The sequence below is a fragment of the Rhagoletis zephyria genome, unplaced genomic scaffold, assembly GCF_001687245.7.
Source record: "Rhagoletis zephyria isolate East Lansing unplaced genomic scaffold, Rhagoletis_zephyria_1.1 Rzeph_scaffold_00305, whole genome shotgun sequence".
In the NCBI taxonomy this organism is placed as follows: domain Eukaryota; kingdom Metazoa; phylum Arthropoda; class Insecta; order Diptera; family Tephritidae; genus Rhagoletis; species Rhagoletis zephyria.
In genome coordinates this window covers 221,210-239,876 of record NW_016157389.1, presented here as the reverse complement: position 1 = coordinate 239,876, position 18,667 = coordinate 221,210, and the positions used below count along the sequence as shown (strand labels likewise).

General features: G+C 32.9%; 1 protein-coding gene across 1 annotated transcript in view; it reads left to right on the top strand.

Annotated features, from left to right (window-relative positions):
* The window catches only part of LOC108358851 (uncharacterized), an 84,120-nt gene that overhangs the window by 62,213 nt on the left and 3,240 nt on the right, over positions 1-18,667 (top strand). The gene's annotated exons all lie outside the window — the stretch shown is intronic.

Below are 18,667 nucleotides of genomic sequence, written 5' to 3'. Positions count from 1 at the left end.
TGCACAGCTTGCTTACAGCCGCTTGCTGGTTGTCGAACTGTCAAATTTCGATTATCGATAACTCTACAGCAACTGACGATAGTTGCCATTCGTAATACAAATTATCTTTCTAGTTGCTTTGCCAGCTGGCAACCGACCGTGGTTGCGTTGCTACCCGTAATCGACCCATAAACGTGTTTCGCAAAGTACCATCAAAGTCATATTATGAATTTGGGCAGTGTTAAAAAATAGTTGGTTGGGGGCACCGAAATTGCGCATATGGAAACTGTGCATTTAGACATTATCTCGGTTTCAACCGAAACTGTGCATGTATGCATTATTTCGGTTTTTACCATATGCATTATTTCGGTTTTAAACCGAAACTGTGCATGTATGCATTACTTCGTTGTTTTTCATATGCATTATTTCGCTTTTAAAACGAAAGTATGCATATGCATAATTTCGGTATTTTCTCATATGCATTATTTCGGTTTTCAACCGAACCTGTGCATGTATGCATTACTTCGGGTTTTTCATATGCATTATTTCGGTTTTCAACCGAAACTGTGCATGCATGCATTATTTCGGTTTTTGTTATATGCATTATTTCGGTTTTCAACCGAAACTGTGCATGTATGCATACCTTCGTCTTTCACATATGCATTATTTCGGATTTCATCCGAAACTGTGCATGTATGCTTTATTTCGGTTTTTGCCATATGCATTATTTCGGTTTTGAACTGAAATTGTGCATGCATGCATTATTTCGGTTTTTGTTATATGCATTATTTCGGTTTTCTAACGAAAGTGTGCATATGGATAATTTCGTTTTTTCTAATATGAATTATTTACTTCTACTTAGTAAGGGTTTTAATCCCTAAGCGCGGCTGAAAGCCGCCTTCGCAGAGAAATAAGTTCTGCGCAAAAGTACTTCCGGCCCCCTTTTCCGGCAACACAGAAAGGAGAATTCTACTTAGTAAGGGTTATAATCCCTAAGCGCGGCCGAAGGCCGCCTAGCGCAGAACAAGTTCTGCGCAAAATACTTCCGGCCCTTCTTTTCCGGCAACACAGAAAGGAGAATTCTATTAGTAAGGGTTATAAGAACGTTCAGTTAGACATAATGAGATAAACTTATATAGATATATGTGGGCGGCATCACGCACGTTTTCAGAAAATTCCATAATGTTAATTCTTTTCAAAGGATTATTGTTAGTATCAATTTTGGGTAAAATTCGCGTTATAAAAAGGTGGTCGTAATTTTAGTCAGATGTTAATAACTTTCAACGTTTTGCCTTTATGGGGCAACCACTATAATCATACCGAGTTTGGTACACATTGATCGAACGGTTACCGAGATACACACATGTGGTTTTAAGTAGGCGGGGTCACACCCATTTTCCAACATTTTATTATAAGCGTACTTTTTGCTAAAGAATTATTGCAAACATCAATTTTGAATAAATTAGCTGCAGTATTGATTACTGATTTATCGAAGCTTTCGTATTTCTCTAAATTATCGTTATCTGGGATGTGGGCGTATGTTTTGTGAAGGCCAACAACTGTGCCAAGTTTGGGATAAATTGGTGGAGCGGTTCCCAAGATATACACATGTAATCATAAGTGGGCGTGCCTACGCTCATTTCCAAAAATTTTTAATATTCTCATTTTTAATTTCATTTCAAAATAAGTACACATACCAAGTTTCTTTAAGATATCTCAATTTGTACTCGAGTTATCGTGTGCACATACGGTTTCTCTTTTCATTCTGATCATTTATTTATACATTTGTCTATATCTATCTCGATTCGTTTTGCCTGTTACAAACAGCCGTTATGTGAAAAATGTTATAATACCCTTGCGTACAAGTGCGCTCTGGTATAAAAATACTTGACATCCGCATTCGCATTCGCATCCGCGGATGTCTAAAATTCCACATTCGCAACGTCCCTGGTACGTATATATGTACGTTGTAATCAGTGTTGCCAGAAATATATATCTATTTAGGACTAGAATCTCAAGTAAAAAGGGCTAGTTTCATTAGTCACCGATTGAACATTTTTTTAGTTATTTTAGAACGAATTTCCAAAATTTTATCTGCTAGGTGCATAGGCACATACAGTTTTTATTCTAAACAAACATTCTGAGCTTAAAACTCGTAAAAAGAAAAAAGAAAAAAAGATACATTACGAATTCACTACTTTACGCTAAAAATTTCTTCGGTAAAAAGTGTTGTTTAGACTAACTAAGGGTCGTTAAACGTGAAAATAAGTCTCATTTATTTTCCCAAAAAAGCGTTTTCAATATATAAGAAAAAACCTGTTTTCTAGGTCTTTTTCAGTTATTGCCAAAAAAACTTCAGTTGATAATGTGTTTTTCCATACAGGGGAAATGTTTAAAATCAAGTTAAGATTTGTAGAGCCTCAAAGGGGCGTTTCAAAGTTAAAAGGGCGAAAAAAAGCTAGGGGCTAAAAGCAAATTTCTGGGGCGATTTAAAATAAAAATAACTAAATTTAGCCCCTAAAGTACCAAAATGGCAACTTTGGTTTTAACGAAGATGCAAACGTGAAAACAGTACTAAAGGAATCGCCGTTAAATGATTTTGTAACTAAAATCGTAAAAAATCATATATGCAGTAACATAATTCTATTATCTTTTGCCTATTGATTGGTTATTTGTTGCCAAGTAATTTTTGAAACACGCACATACATATCTATACTAATTATATAAAGAGAAGTCCCTTATTTGTAACAGCTATTCTCGCTTTCCGGTAGGTGGACCAGGTACCGATCTATTCGGAAAAATCTTATTATGGTCCGATTTGCTTAAAATTTTGTACGTAGGTACCTTTTTGCCTAGATTAGCATATGGGATGTTTTTTTCCGGGAAGTGGACCAGGGGCCGATCTATTTGAAAAAAAAATCGTTCCAATTTGTCCGATTTGTTTAAATTTGGTACGTAGGTAGCTTTTTGCCTCGATTAGCGTAGAGGATCCTTTTTTCCGGGAAGTGGACCAGGGACCGATCTATTCGAAAAAAAATCGTATTTCTGGTCCGATTTGCTTAAAATTTGGTACGTAGGTAGCTTTTTGTCTAGATTAGCATATCGGATCCTTTTTTTCCGGGAAGTGGACCAGGAACCGATTTATTCGAAAACATCGTATTTATGCCTAGATTAGCATACATGAATTTTTTTCCGGTAAGTGGACCAGGGACCGATCTATTCGAAAAATCTTAATAATGGTGCAAAATTTTCTTGAAATTTGGTAAATAGGTAGCTTATTGGCCGGATTAACATATAGCATACTTTTTTCTGATAGGTGGACCAGATGCCGAGGTATTTGAAATCAATCCCATACTCATGGAGAAAAGTAAAGGTTATTGGAAAAGGAAGCATGGCCCCTTCCAAACCAGGGTTGTTGCGATAATTATTCCGAAATAAAAGTCCTTTCCGGATAATAAACAAACCGCTTATCCAAATTAAACAAGTTTGGTACCAAATTAGAGAGGACTTTAATATCTTTATGACTGAAATGTCTAAACGAGCAAAGGCACATTTTAACAATATTTCAATAAAAAATGTTAATCAAGTACCATAGAACAAACCTTGTGTCAGGTGTATGCATTTCTTTATTAAATTATAAAAAAATATAAATTGAGATCGTTCGTTATTTTTGTTTAAAAGCTATTTCATTCCTCTTTCATATGATACCAAATTTGTTTAATTTGGACAGGCGGTTTGTTTATTATCCGGAAAGGACTTTTATTTCGGAGTAATATTCGCAACAGCCCTGTTCTAAACATACTGAAACTTTCACCTATCTGTAAATACATATCGTTGGCTTAATTCACAGAGGCCCTAACCAACATTTCTTTCGAAACTGCGTTTTTCACAGATGGTACGATGTATTACAATACACCTTCAATAAAAATTTTAAAGTGTTAGTACTAAAAACATCGGAGCTATATGCCACATGCTACTTGTTATTGATACTTATGTTATAATGTTTTTTGCTTCTTCTGTAAAATAAAAATTTGTTGGTTAGCGCCTTTGTGAATTATAGTATATGTATAAGTACTTCTTCGGTGCATGTGTTAGTGTGTGAACTCCTTCTAAATGCCCGAAACGATTTTAATGATTTTTTTTATGTGTTTGAGCGGGTCCATGTATAACTTAGGTTCACAACTTGAAACGTCAGGTAGCGCTGTAGTCGAGTTATTACTAAAAATCGTATTTAGCGTCTGATTTGGCTCATATTCGAGATATATATTGGTAACGGTAGGGGCAATATGTACTATTGCACAGAAAGAGCTGCAAGGTGGCGCTGGAGTCGAGTTATTGGTAAAATTCATCAAGTGGAGTCACTCGGAGACACCAAGGATCAAAGCTGAATTGCCACCGTTAAATCAACCACCAGAACCATTGCGGTCCTTGCTTTACGGCGACTAAACAGAATACAGAATTCTTGATAAATGCCAACAAATGCAACTCTAAGAAATCTAAGGTATTTCGTCTAAATAAGTCTATGATGCTTTCCATTTCCAGACAACCGGTCAGGTACGAGCATGATTTTTAATTTCGACCAAACTCAAATACATTGTTTGTTGGTCTAAATAATGAGACACGTATTATTTCTTTTGGCTCGGAAAATTTTTTCGGCCGAATTAAATGCGATTTTGTTTTTCAGGCAAAAATCGATTATTCGAATTGACAGTGAGATTTTTTTTTTAAATGCCCATAACTTTGTCAAAATTTAATAGATTCCAACAATGTTTTTACTCAAATGTCAGTAATTCTTGCCACTTCAAGATAGAATGATATAATTATTGATTTTCATTATTTAAAATTTTTTATTTAACAATAAACAAAAAGTCCAATTTTTTTTTTTTAATTTAATTTCTCAAAAAGTGTATTTTTTTCTCTCAAACTTTTTTACCGGGAAAGAGACACTTTGAACTACAATCAACCCAAATCTCTAATAGCGAAGATTATTTTTCTGAGTTATGATTTTTTATAGAAAATATACGTTTTTGTGGTACGTACTGCAATATTCTTATATTGTTTAACTAAATGGAACATATGTATGTAATATTTTTGCTGATATATTACAGCCGTGATAATTTTTTGTGTATCAAATAGATATTAGAACACACTTTCCACCGTACAGTTTCGAAATACAAAATCACATTTTCCCGCTTTTTATAATAATAACTATATCATTCTATCTTGAAGTGACAAGAATTACTGACATTTGAGTAAAAACAATGTTGGAATCTATTAAATTTTGACAAAGTTATGGGCATTTAAAAAAAAAGATTCTCACTGTCAATTCGAATAATCGATTTTGCCTGAAAAACAAAATCGCGTTTAATTCGGCCGAAAAAATTTTCCGAGCCAAAAGAAAAAATACGTGTTTCATTATTTGGACCAACAAACAATGTATTTGAGTTTGGTCGAAATTAAGAACCATGCTCCCACCTGACCGGTTGTCTGGAAATGGAAAGCATCCTATGTATATTGGATTTCTGTGGACTAATGATACTCCCCCATTTTGTAATTGCCACCAACTGAACTATAAAGATTCAAGGACGATTCACTATCGAACCAGATCATTGTTGTCACAAGAACTTCTTCACGGACATAACTCTTAATAGGTTATTTAAGATGGCAATGAAGGATATGTCTTCTGACGACCACAAAACCAAACGTGAACATGCATTTTTGGTGAAAACATTGGACGAAATGTAATGATGTTTACAGATATCCCATTGAAAACTATGTCAAAAAGCTGCAACTAACTTTACAGTGGACCTTATTTTCACTATGACTACGGGCCAATCACTTTAATCCTATTTTTAGCTAATTTAGAAAAGTTAAATTAAATCAAGTTAGGGAACTTCCTATTCTTCTTAAACGGAATCGCTATATCTATAAATTATTTTATACTTTTTAGTTCTTGTTGTAATAAAATCGTTGTTGTTAGTTTTTTAACTATAAATTTTTCTGAGTGTAAGCTCAGGATTTAAGTAAAATGAGTTTGTTTGCACTACTTATGTATATATGTATATAAAAAGTGTGCATTAAGGCATTCGAAAATTAATGCAATAGAGTAGGCTACATTTTTCGAAAGAAATTTATAATATAAGATAACTTCGAAAAATAAAGCGGGAACGAAAAGTTTTATTTCGTTTTCAAAGACAATACTTTAACAAAAATCTACTAAAATTAACAAACATTTTACCAACCCAAATTTTGTCTGCCAATTTTGGTAATAATTTACCAAAGTGGCAACCCTGATTGGAAGCAAATAAAAATTGTTGCAACCACTAGCGCACACAAGGGGTGGGTTTTGGGGTTCAAACCCCCCCTAAAGCTAATAACCTCAAATACAAACTGTATCTTAAAGCTTAGAATCCAGCTCTCAAGGAAATTATAAGAAATATTTATTATAATTTCTGTTGCTTGAAAAAGCGCTTTGCTTTTGCTGTAAATTTTCATGAGGAAATGAATATACGAGCATTTTTTTCTTGAGAGCTGCAAACTGATTTAAGAAATTTTGGTAGAAGAAAATTTCTTTTCCATTTCTCGTCCGTCGTTTTATATGAATTTTTCGTTTTTCTTGAGAGTTCAGTTAATTTTTTCGGTATTCGAAATATTAAAAAAAAATTAGAAATCGTGAAAAATCACCATCTCTATCGAAAGCCAGAAACCAGAAATCGAAAAAAGGAACATAAAAGTGCAAAAATTCATGGAATCAATAAATTTATTTTTACTGAGTCTTATTTAAAATTTTTTCTTAGGTACTTTTGAAAGTTGAGCGCATCTTGAGTTTATAGCACTTTTTATTAAACAAGTAGTTTTTAAGGAAAGAACACAACGGACTTCAATTCTTATATTCAAATTTAGGGGTACCGTTAATTTCTTCATGATCCAATCATCGGATCTCTAAACCAAATTACGGGACGAACCTTGAGGTACCATCTTTCTACAAAAAAATGATTATTGAAATCGGTTCACGTGGTCCAAAGTTACGTATTCCGGCGAATTGATAACCTCCCCTTTTTTTAAAGTCGGTTAAAAGTGTTTGAGTTCTGTTAATCTTATGTAAATAAAGTGCAGTTTATGAATTTTAAAACGTTTATTTATTTATTACATACTGTACATAAAACTTGCATAAATATATTTTAAAGAGCGTATTATCTGAAGAAAATTTTCAGTATTTTCCGGTGATATATCTTCAGAAATATAAAACCCCCCCTAAAATATATTCCTGGGTGCGCCCCTGGTTGCAACTTTCACGCTTTCCGAGCTGTTTCGGTAATTAGAGCGTATAAATAAGTTACTCTCTCACAAGTGTCAAAAATGTGTCAACCAGCAAATCAGCTCTAAACAATATATATATATATATATCGAATAAAAATATAAAATAACTAAATTTTTTGAAACTTCTGTGGTATTTTCTATTTCCGCAACAGCTGTTATGGCAATTTAACTTTTTGCACATTTGAGTAGTCCACTTGCAAAGTGCGCTATGTAAATTTTTTAAAATTTTTAGTTTTTGGAGGATTACGTGCCAGTATTCATAGTAATTTCATGTCCACTACAACACAGTGCAAAATCTTTTTATATTCTGAATTAAATAGCATCAAATGTTAACTCTTCTTCCAAAAGTCGCTATCACACTTATTTATAAACTTTCAAAACTATACATCTTCTGATGAACTTAGAAAACTGCTTTAGGTCGTATAGACTGTTACTGTTATCTTATGTCATGTTATGTTATGTTACAATTTTATAAGGCTCTTATTTATCCAAATTTTTAGGTAATAATAAAAAAGATTCAATTTAAATGTTACTTGTTGTCGTAGTCGTTTTTTCAAATTTATGGCTTTCTATTATAAAATCACATAACGCTGTTTGCAAGTGGACTACTCATTTGTGCCCGGAAAAAAATCCGGGCTCTTTCGGGCACGAAGAAGAAGACATTTACGATCCAAAAGTGGAACGTATTCGCGCTCTTTTACCCATTTTTATTGCGTGGGGAACGCTTTCTGGGCTGTTTTGTGCACCCGCGGGATCACGCGGGCTCGTGTGGAACAAACCTATTGATCCATCCTTTGCAAGGCTCAGTAATCAGCGGTTATGCTGCTGAGTTGGGCGAATGTCCAAAAGCTGTTATTCGATAGCTTGCTTTGTATGGAAAAGGGTTTCACATGCAAATAGATTTTAAAAATTTAGATTTTTTTTTTGAGAATAAATTAAAAATACTTGACATTTTCGAGGCCAAATAATTTGAAAAAATCAAATCAGCTGCTCTTCTGATACTACCTGTTCAATGTACCTTGATACGAGCATTTTTTTCTTGAGAGCTGCAAATTGATTTAAGAAATTTTGATAGAAGAAAATTTCTTTTCCAGTTATTGTGCGTAATTTTATATGAATTTTTGGTTTTCCTTGAGAGCTCTCAAAAGTTTACCACTGATATGTATCTGCTTAAAAAGGAATCGAAAATTTAATTTGCCAACCTCGAAAATGAGCTACGTAATAAAAATACAAGTTCAGTTAATTTTTTTAGTATTCGAAATATTAAAAGAATGAGGCAATCGTTAAAAGTCACCATCTCTATCAAAACTAGAAACCAGAAATCGAGGAAAATGAACATAAAATATTCTTTTTAAACTTTTTTTTTTATTAATTTTGTGAGTCGAGCACATCTTGTGTGTATAGAACTTTTTATTAAATAAGTAATTTTTAAGCAAAAAACACAACTTCAGTTCTCACATACAACTTTAGGAGTACCGTACATTTTTTCATGGTCCAATGATCGGATAAACCAAATTACGGGACGACTCTTTCCGATAAAAAAAGAATTATTGAAATCGGTTCACGTAGTCCAAAGTTATGCGGTGGCATACATAGAAGAAGAAAAAATTACTTGACGAATTGATAACCTCCCTTTTTTGAAGTCGGTTAAAAATTTTGGAATTCTTTATAAATTTTATGTAAATAAAATTCAATTTATGAAACTTTAAAAGGTTTATTTATTTATTACATACTGTACATAAAACTTGCATAAACGTATTTTAAAGAGCGTATTATCTGAAGCGATTATTCAGTATTTTCTGACGATTAACCTTTAGAAGTATAGATCCCCCCAAGTATATTCCTGGGTGCGCCCCTGTGTGCAGCTAATCTTACTAAATAATTGTAAAAATAATTGCATAACAAATAGATTTTTGATGTACATTACACAATTAATACGAGTATTTCACTTTCCTTTGGTTTTACATTCAATTTCAGAAAAAAATATTTTTTTTATAATTTTTTTGAAGTAAACAATCACATTTTCATCTTTCCAAAGAATATGGTAGCTTTCATATAAAAAAGATATCACAAGCATTTTCAAATTTATGTGAAATGGGAGCAGTGGCTAAGAAGAAGAAGTGAAACTACCTTTAAATAATTGTATCATGGCTCATGCTATAAAAAAGCTATGTAAATCAAAATTTCAATTTTTATACAAATCTAGCTTTTACCCGCGGGTTTCACCCCACGTCAGAATTAAAGGGGTCATGTGACTTGTGGTGTCGAAGTTATGGCTGATAAAAAATTCCACCCCTATATTATGTGCCACACCCCCATTTACAAACTCATTTATATGTACCTTACTATAAGCACCTACCATAGGTATGTCTGCATACCAAATGTCATGTTTATGTGACTTAAGGTTCCGATGTTATAGCTGGAAAAAAAATTCCCGCCTTTGGGATGTGCCACACCCCCTTTTACAAACCAATTTATATATTACTAGCTTTTACCCGCGGATTTCATCCCGCGCTTTTTACAAATATGAAAAATAATTTAATGATGTAAGATTTTATTTCTGTGCCCATTTCTTTTTTAACAGGTGGCAACTCTTAAGAAAAGTAGCCTATTTTCCAATCTATGTCATAAGCTATCAGTGTGCAAATTCGCATGCAAATCCATTCTGTCGTTCCCGCATATTAAATAAATTAAAATTTTTTAACAGGTGGCAACTCTTCAAAAAATTAGCCTATTTTCCACTGTAGGTCATAAGCTATCTGCTTGCAAAATTTCATGCAAATCCGTTCAGTCGTTTCCGCGTGATGATTTCCCAAACATCCAAACATACAAACTTTCGCATTTATGATATTAGTAAGAGTAAGATAAGATAAGATACTTACTACAAGCACCTACCATATATAAAAGAAAGTTTATTTTCTTTTTCGTAAATAGCTTTTTGCAAATAGCTTACGTGTAAACGTAGTAGGTATAATATGGTAATTAATTTTAATTTCATGGTAAATATTTAATTCGGATAGTTTCAAAATCGAAGTGTTTTTGCAAGAGAGGGAGTGAAGTAGTGTTCGGCTTAAAAAACGAGTGAAAACAGCAACGCTGGTTTACGTTTCTCTGCTGGCTGGGGTAGTTAACTTTTACAATTTCGAACAAATGTAGTGCTAACTTGACCGAAGTGCCCTTGTCACCTGCAGCTGACCCAAATTTTTCGGAAGCATTAACAATGTTTACTCATTCTACGTACTTCATAGTCTGAAAATATATTACTATTACTTAACTAAGCTATAATAATACAATTAATCGCCTCACGCTTGCACTTGTTTAATTCACCACACAATGGTTGCCAAGTATTTTTAATAAATGTCAGATTTAGGCTGAGAGAGGTTCCACGCGATTAACTTACTAAGGGTAGAAAAGGAATGGGCATTGCTTAAATATGTACAAGTTTATGCATATTACACGTGTCTCTGCATTCCAAAAAAAGGTTCGGGTTGGGTTCCGATTATTGTGGGTTAGTTTGAGGCTCAATAGTACAAAAAAACTAAGGGGGCGTTGCAAAATTACGCATACCAGTTATTATCATATTTTTAAACCGGTCATGCTCACGATTGACACAGAATTCAGACAAAATATTTTGAGGGAGGCTAAACAATAGAAAAACGTAGCTCATTCGCTTGCGGTAATACACACCTTTTTTGTGACGCATCCAAATGTAAATGTACAGGTACTTAAGTGCAGGCGCAAGCAATTTGACTGACGTGGGTATGGTAGGTAGTACTACTCACCTGAAATTTTTAAAGGTGGGCAATTACCCACCTGAATTTTTTTTTAAAAGAAAAACAAGCCCAAATGAAAATCCTGTTCTAACCACACCTGAAGAGTATTTTCGGAAGGTATATTATGGCTGCATTTCTTTATTCATTCTGAACGTTTGGAATAAACTTTTTTGTATTATTTAGAACGTTCCTGACGCAGCCTATGAAATTTTTGATAAAGTTATTTGCTCCCTGACAAGTAGATTTGATACTGAATCGGCAACGTTTTATACAACTTTGGAAAAGTTCGATTTTGGTGAGAGAGTAGATTTGAGGTAAATAGCATGTTTTATAATGGTGATTTTGACGAATGCAAACTCAATAACGATAAAGATATGGCCCTGTGCATAATGAGGCGCACAGAGCAAAATCCAAGATCCGTGAAAGATCCCTGCAGTGAAACCCCAAACTAGTCAGGAAAAATACTAGTTTACAACTAGAATTTCCTGACAGAAACCGAACTAGTTCGAAAACTACCAGACTTGTACCAAGTACAAACTATTTATTCATGCCCTGTTTTGACTTCGACAGTTTAATACCATAAAGTATACAAAATATTATAACTTTTATTTGGGTATATTGTAAACCATTGAACGGAGTACGTATTCAATTATACAATACCTGTTAAATAATGATTAATATTCATAATGATTATTAATTAAAGCATGTTTCTTTGGATAACCGTTTAATGAGTATTAATTAATTACGTAAAAAACGTTAATTAATTCATTAATTTTAATTACATCATTATTTTGTTATTTTTGATCATTTTCAATTATTTTTGACTTGTTTTAATTACACGATTATAATTATTCGATGAATTTCTATTATTTATCATCATGAAAAACTATTGAAAAAAGCTAAGAATATTTAATAACTGCTTGAATTATTTATTTATTTCATTCTTATACAAATCTCAAATTTTAAACATTAATTGTTACTTTTGTAAAATTTGAAAAAGAAAAGACTGGAATGTGCAAAGTTAATGAGTTTAATTTATTTTAATGAAAACTTTTATTTTTATTTTAGTTCACTCAAAAATGAAGTAAAGTCTTCATTTTATTTTTAACTAAAATGTTTTCTTTTGCATATTCACTATTATTAAAAAAGATAAAAATATAGTATTTATTGTACCTGAAACCTTTTACTTTTATTAACCCTTAATGAAAAATTTATAATATATTAAAGTGTACTTAATCAAAAGTGTTTTATTGTATATTCGTGAATTACTTTTATTTTTTGACTCCCAAAGTAGTCGTTTTGGTCCTAATTGGACTAGTATTTTTCTGTCTATTTTGAACTAGTATGAGACTGGTATATTTCTGACCGAAATCTGACAATTGCCATCTCGTAGGACATCCCCATGTTAAAAATACCAGTTGATTGCATGGAAAAAAGATAGTTGGCTGACTAGTTGGGCATGCGGCTCATACTAGTTGTGAGGTAGTTTACAACTAGTACGTTTGACTACAGGGATGTTGTTCAATTTTCGCGTGAAATGGTGTGTGGGACTTGTTCCTGCATTCGTACGCTTCATTATATTACTTGTTACAATTCCAGGGCCGTCATGCTCTAACGAGAGGAGCTTTTATGTTTTGCGCAAGATCAAAAATTATTTGTGCTCGACAATGCACAAAAAACGGCTCAACCATGTAGCAATATTGCATTCTTATCCATGAACTCATTTCCCGAAATTCAAAACTAATGGCCGTGTTTTCACTGCAGTAATAAAACTTTTTAAAAATTTGATTAAATGATAATTTCCATGAAGTATATAAATATTAGAGCTCGGGCAATTCGGTTAATCGATTAACCGAATTATTCGAATCTGACTGAAGTCGACTACTGTTAATCGGTTAGCAATATTCGAGTAGTCGAAAGCTGTCAGCTATTCGGATAACCGTTCACTTTAGATTATTCGGTTAACCGTTCATTTTCGGTTAATCGAATATTTTAAGTTCGAGTTTTTTTTTTGCATTTACAGATACATATACATATATGAAAAGTCTTGTTACATTCGTAGTACATATATAAGATGGCATGTGCAAAATTAAGGCAAACTTTTTTTGCAAGAATGTGCGCTAATTATTGAAATGTTATTGCGAAATATTTTAGAGACAATGGCTAAAGCAATACCTACCTCTCATTTTCGCGATTTTTGTTATGGATTTTTGTTAAATGGTTGTTCAGTGAGGATGTGGAGGAGGTGTAGCACAAAACTGCACCACATATGGAACATGTTACTTCCTTTTCGTCCTCTGTTTTTTCGAAAAAATCCCAAACCCAGCTCCTTTTGCGTCCGCTCATTTTTTGAATCTGAATATACATACATATGTGTGCATGTATATATTTAAATAAATTTTTTTTCATTTGTCAAAGAAATTTCAATGAAAGTTCGGTTGCTGAAATTCGATTTGCTACAATGCTCGAGTAGTCGAAGCAAAGCAACTATTCGAATAATCGAAGGCGGGCGACTATTCGAATACAATTAACCGACTAATAAGCATGCGAACGGTTACGAATCGAATAATCGGTTAACCGATTAGTCGAATAGTCGGATAATTTTACGAGCCCTAATACATATGTACATGGTATGTATGAAAAATAAAGGTATTATACACGAAACATCAAGTTTTTCTAACGAAATCTGTTAACCTTCTCAATTAGATCGGCAACGAATATTTTTTTTACCTGTATACTCTTGCCACCAGCAGAACTACCCACCCGGGCACAGGGCGTTTCGTCGCCCCTGTTTTCAAACATCCAGGCATACATATATGCCTGGGTAATAAGCATTTGTAATCTTTTGAATAAACAAAGGAAATATAAATAAAATTATAGTTTAAAAAACTAAAACCTCCCTATTATAATTGCCATTCGTACTGTCATCAGGTATGTAACTTGAGAATAGAAATCGCTGCATCTTTTAGGCGCATCAATATTACATAGTTACATCCCGAGCTAATAAAAGGAAGGTAAGAATAATAAAAAAATGTACACTTGTACCAATACATACATACAGTCCACTAATTCATAGGTTCTTAAACTTTTAAGATGTGGAACCCTTACTAAACACCATTAATTTTATGGAACCCCACATCAAATTACTAAAATTCAAAGGCATTGCAATTTATATACATATGAATAAAAACTTTTACTAGAAATAGTATACATACCTTAAATTTTGATGTAAGGAATGAAATTGTTTCACTGTTGTTAATTATTGTATAAAAAAGTAATTTTTAAGCAAAAAACAAAAACGACTTCAATTCTCATATAAAAATTTTGGATTATCGTTAATTTCTCCATGATCCGATGATCAGATTTATACCAAAATAATATGGGACGACCTGTGAGGTAACACCTTTCCTTTAAAAAAATAATTGTGGAAATCGGCTAACGTGGTCCAAAGTTATGCTGTAACATACATAAAAAAATAAAAAATAAATATTTCGACGAATTGATAACCTTTCTCTTGTGAAGTCGGTTAAATAGTAGTTCGGTATAATGTCTGAAAATTGTATGCGCTTCTCTGGGGTAGCATCTAATTTCGACCTGGATTTGTTTTTTGTATAAGTGTAAGCTGAAAACTCTGTTGACAGAGTACGTTAAGATGGCCTTTTTAGCGACTTCATGATATTTAATGTGTTTTAATGTCGAAGTACTCTGAAGATCTATGAATGCTTCGTAAATGGATTTTGTACCAAACCAATATTACTACTACCATCCGAAAAATAATCTGACGAAGGTTTCAGGTGATTTATCAAATGCCCAGTTATGACATTTCACATTTCATTTGGTAATTCATCGCGTTCCTTGTGGAAAGTTGTATACAACACTTTGGCTACAGCGGCCAACAACACATACAAGTAGAAAAAATAGCAAGCTGTCAAGCGCAAGCTGTCAAGCGCAAGCTCAACGCTCTTACATTCACACTAAAAGCGCAGTTAGTCAACGACGTAGCGTAAACGTAGGTTGACGTACGAAGCAGCATATCAAATTTACTGTTGATAGAGCGAGAGAGAAGCAACGGCAATGTCACCGCCATGCGGTGGTGAGTTTTCGTTAACACGCGAATCCCATAAGGTAGATCGTGTCTGCGTCAACCTACGTCTACGTTACGTCGTTGACTGTTTGAGTTTTAACTACTTGAAAGTAGATCATTGCGTGTCGGTCAAGATGTTTATAAAACTTTTCTTTCTGTGTGCAACTCAAAACGACCGCCGTACTTATTCATACCAAAATTAATTTCGCGGAACCCCGGTGACTTTTCTACGGAACCCTTGGATTACGCGGAACTCACTTTAAGAAGCTCTGCACTAATTCACACTTAGGCAATAGATGCAACTGCCACATAAGCCGCAGTGCAATATCAATACTTGTATACTATATGCAATGGAAATATATATTCTTTATCCCCAACCTCTGGTGGGGGGAGTAAAGAATAAAAATAAAAATAAAAATAAAAGAAGAAGTGGGACGCGGAGAAGAAATTCTTAGTTGAGAGTTTTTACGAATCTAAACATTTATTAAATACTAGAGTGCCAGTTACTGTCGAAATTCGACAGTTTTTCTAGTTTTAGAAGCCTTGAAGAGGTTTTCTAACATAACACGTAGCAAAACTTATACGGTACAAATTAACTAACCGGAAAATCTTCTGCTAAAACGTAACTAAATTTTTTTTTATCTGAGAAGGTCTTTGGAGGACTTCGGCAGGACTTAGAATTGAGCCGACACCTTCAAGTTTATCGATAAATTTCAATCATTTGATAAATATCGATAGTTCGATGAATTTCAAGAACACTAAAATTCGATAACTCTACAAAATTCGTTAACTCGACCAATTACGATAACCAATTTCAGTAGATCAACAATTATCGATAGCTCTGTAAGTTGAAAGAACTCAATGCATTACGACACCTCGATAAATTTCGTTAAGTCTATAAATAATGATAATTCAATAAATATCGATAACTTGATACATTTCTTTAACTTGACAAATTTCGTTAATCCCACACGATATCGATAACTATCCGTAAATTTGGACAACTAAGTTTCTGTGTCTATAAATTTCGACAACTCAATAAACATTGATCAGTTTGAATAATTCGATACGTTGCGATAACTTAATAAGCATGGATAACTTTCGATAATTATAAACTTCGATGATTCGATAAATTTCAGTAACCTTTATGGCTGATTCTATTTCGATTCCTATCCGAAAATTTTAACTCCGTTAACCTAATTCTTAATGAGATGATGTTCGATGACGTGATAAGATGTGACGTGATTTTATGTGATGTGATAGGATGTCATGTCATATGTTGTCATATCCTCTGATGTCATGTCATATGATGTCATATCATGTGATGCCACGTCATGTAATGCCATGTCTTGTCATACGATGTCATATCATGTGATGTCAAGTCATGTGATGCCATGCCATATAATGTGATGTCATATCATATAATGTCATGTCACGTGATATCGTGTGATGTGATATCATATTATGTGATGTAATATCATGTGATGTCTCTTCATATCATAAATGTGATGCGATGTCATTTAATGTGATCACATTCCATGTTCCGATTAGTATGTCGATAACCCTGTTGATAACTGTGTCGATAAAAATACTGATAACAATACCCATAAACATATAGAAAAATACAACGATTGTAAAATCGATTAATTCATCGATAAATACAACAATCATCAGTATCGATTATTGTACGTATCGTTAACAATATAAATGACTAAATCGATAACAAAATCAATTAATTAATCGATTATTGTACGTATCGTTAACAATATAAATGACTAAGTCGATAAAAAAATCAATTATTTAATCGATTATTATACCGATAACAATATCCATTATTGTATCGATAACAATATCGACTATTATATTGATTATTATATCGATTACAATAGCGGTTATTTAAGCAATAACAGTATCGATAACAATATCGATTATTTTATCGATAGCAATATCGATTATTATATCGATAAAAAATCGAGTTTTGTATCGATCTTCATCCTCATCTTTTTCTTCATATTTATCTTTATTTTTGCATATTACTCTTCACCTTTACCTTAAAGTATTTAAATTTACTTTGATCTTCGTTTTTTCCTGTACCTCTAGGCATCTTTGTTGCTGTTTTTATTCTCAAACAGCTAAACCGCTGAGAACCATTTCCATGTGCATTATTCCCCTTGAATTTGACAATTTACTCCCAACCAACTGCCGCTGAAGTTTCACTTCATAAATTCAAGAAATGTTCTTACCCTTTCAGTTACCCTAATTCTTATGTATCTGTCATTGTCTCCATTTTCGTCTTTATCTTCACTTTAGTCTTCTTTTTTTTGACTTCATCGTTATCATTTATTTCTTCATCTTCATACTTATCTTTATTTCAAATGTGAAGTGAAACAACATGCGAAACATGTCAAGTTGAACATGTTGCAGCAACATCTATACACAAATACGAAAATGTTTAAACGACGGTTTTGGCTGTAATTTTCAACCAATTGTGAAACCACGGAAAAATGCCTTTCCAACGGTGTTCTTGGTTTTGAAATCGGTTCGGTAGAATCGCCAAACGAACGGAGACAAAATTTATGTTAGCGTATTAATATATAGATTTTTTCTTTATATACAATTTTCTTATTTTATTATTACCTTCCTTTTATTAGCTCGGGATGTAATTATTATTATTTTGCCTTCCTTTTATTAGCTCGGGATGTAACTACGTAATATTGATGAGCCTAAAAGATGCAGCGATTTCTATTCTCAAGTTACATACCTGATGACAGTACGAATGGCAATTATAATAGGGAGATTTTAGTTTTTTAAACTATAACTTTATCTTTCCTTACTAATTGTATATGTACATATGTATATGTGTGTATGTATGTATATTTACAAAAGATAAAATAATACTATATCTTTACATGTTAAGAATATTGATAAGCAATGTACATATTTTCTATTTCTAGCACCATAAGCGTTGCTTTGCAGCATTGACATTTTAATGTTTCCCGTATGCGCTGCAATTTATGTGTGTTTATAATTTTATCAGTAAATACGTAATCTGATGATGCACTACGACGTATGTAAGTGTATGTATATTTCTATTGCATATATGTAGTATACAAGTATTGATATTGCACTGCGGCTTATGTGGCAGTTGCATCGTTTGCCTAAGTGTGAATTAGTGGACTGTATGTATGTATTGGTACAAGTGTAAATTTTTTTATATTTCTTTTGTATATTCAAATGATTACCAATGTTTATTACCCAGGCATATATGTATGTATGTATGCATACATGTTCAAGGATGTTTGAACATATTGCCGAGACCAAAAAATTTATTATTTATATACTGTATATATATATTTTTTTAAAAGTTCTTACCATATTTAATTTTATTACCCAAGCAGATGTGTATTCGTGTTCAAAGATATTTGAACAATGTACAAGTATATAAAACGATTTGCCCATACGGTTGCATTACGACGTTTTAATAATAATATCAGCATATAAGATATGAATA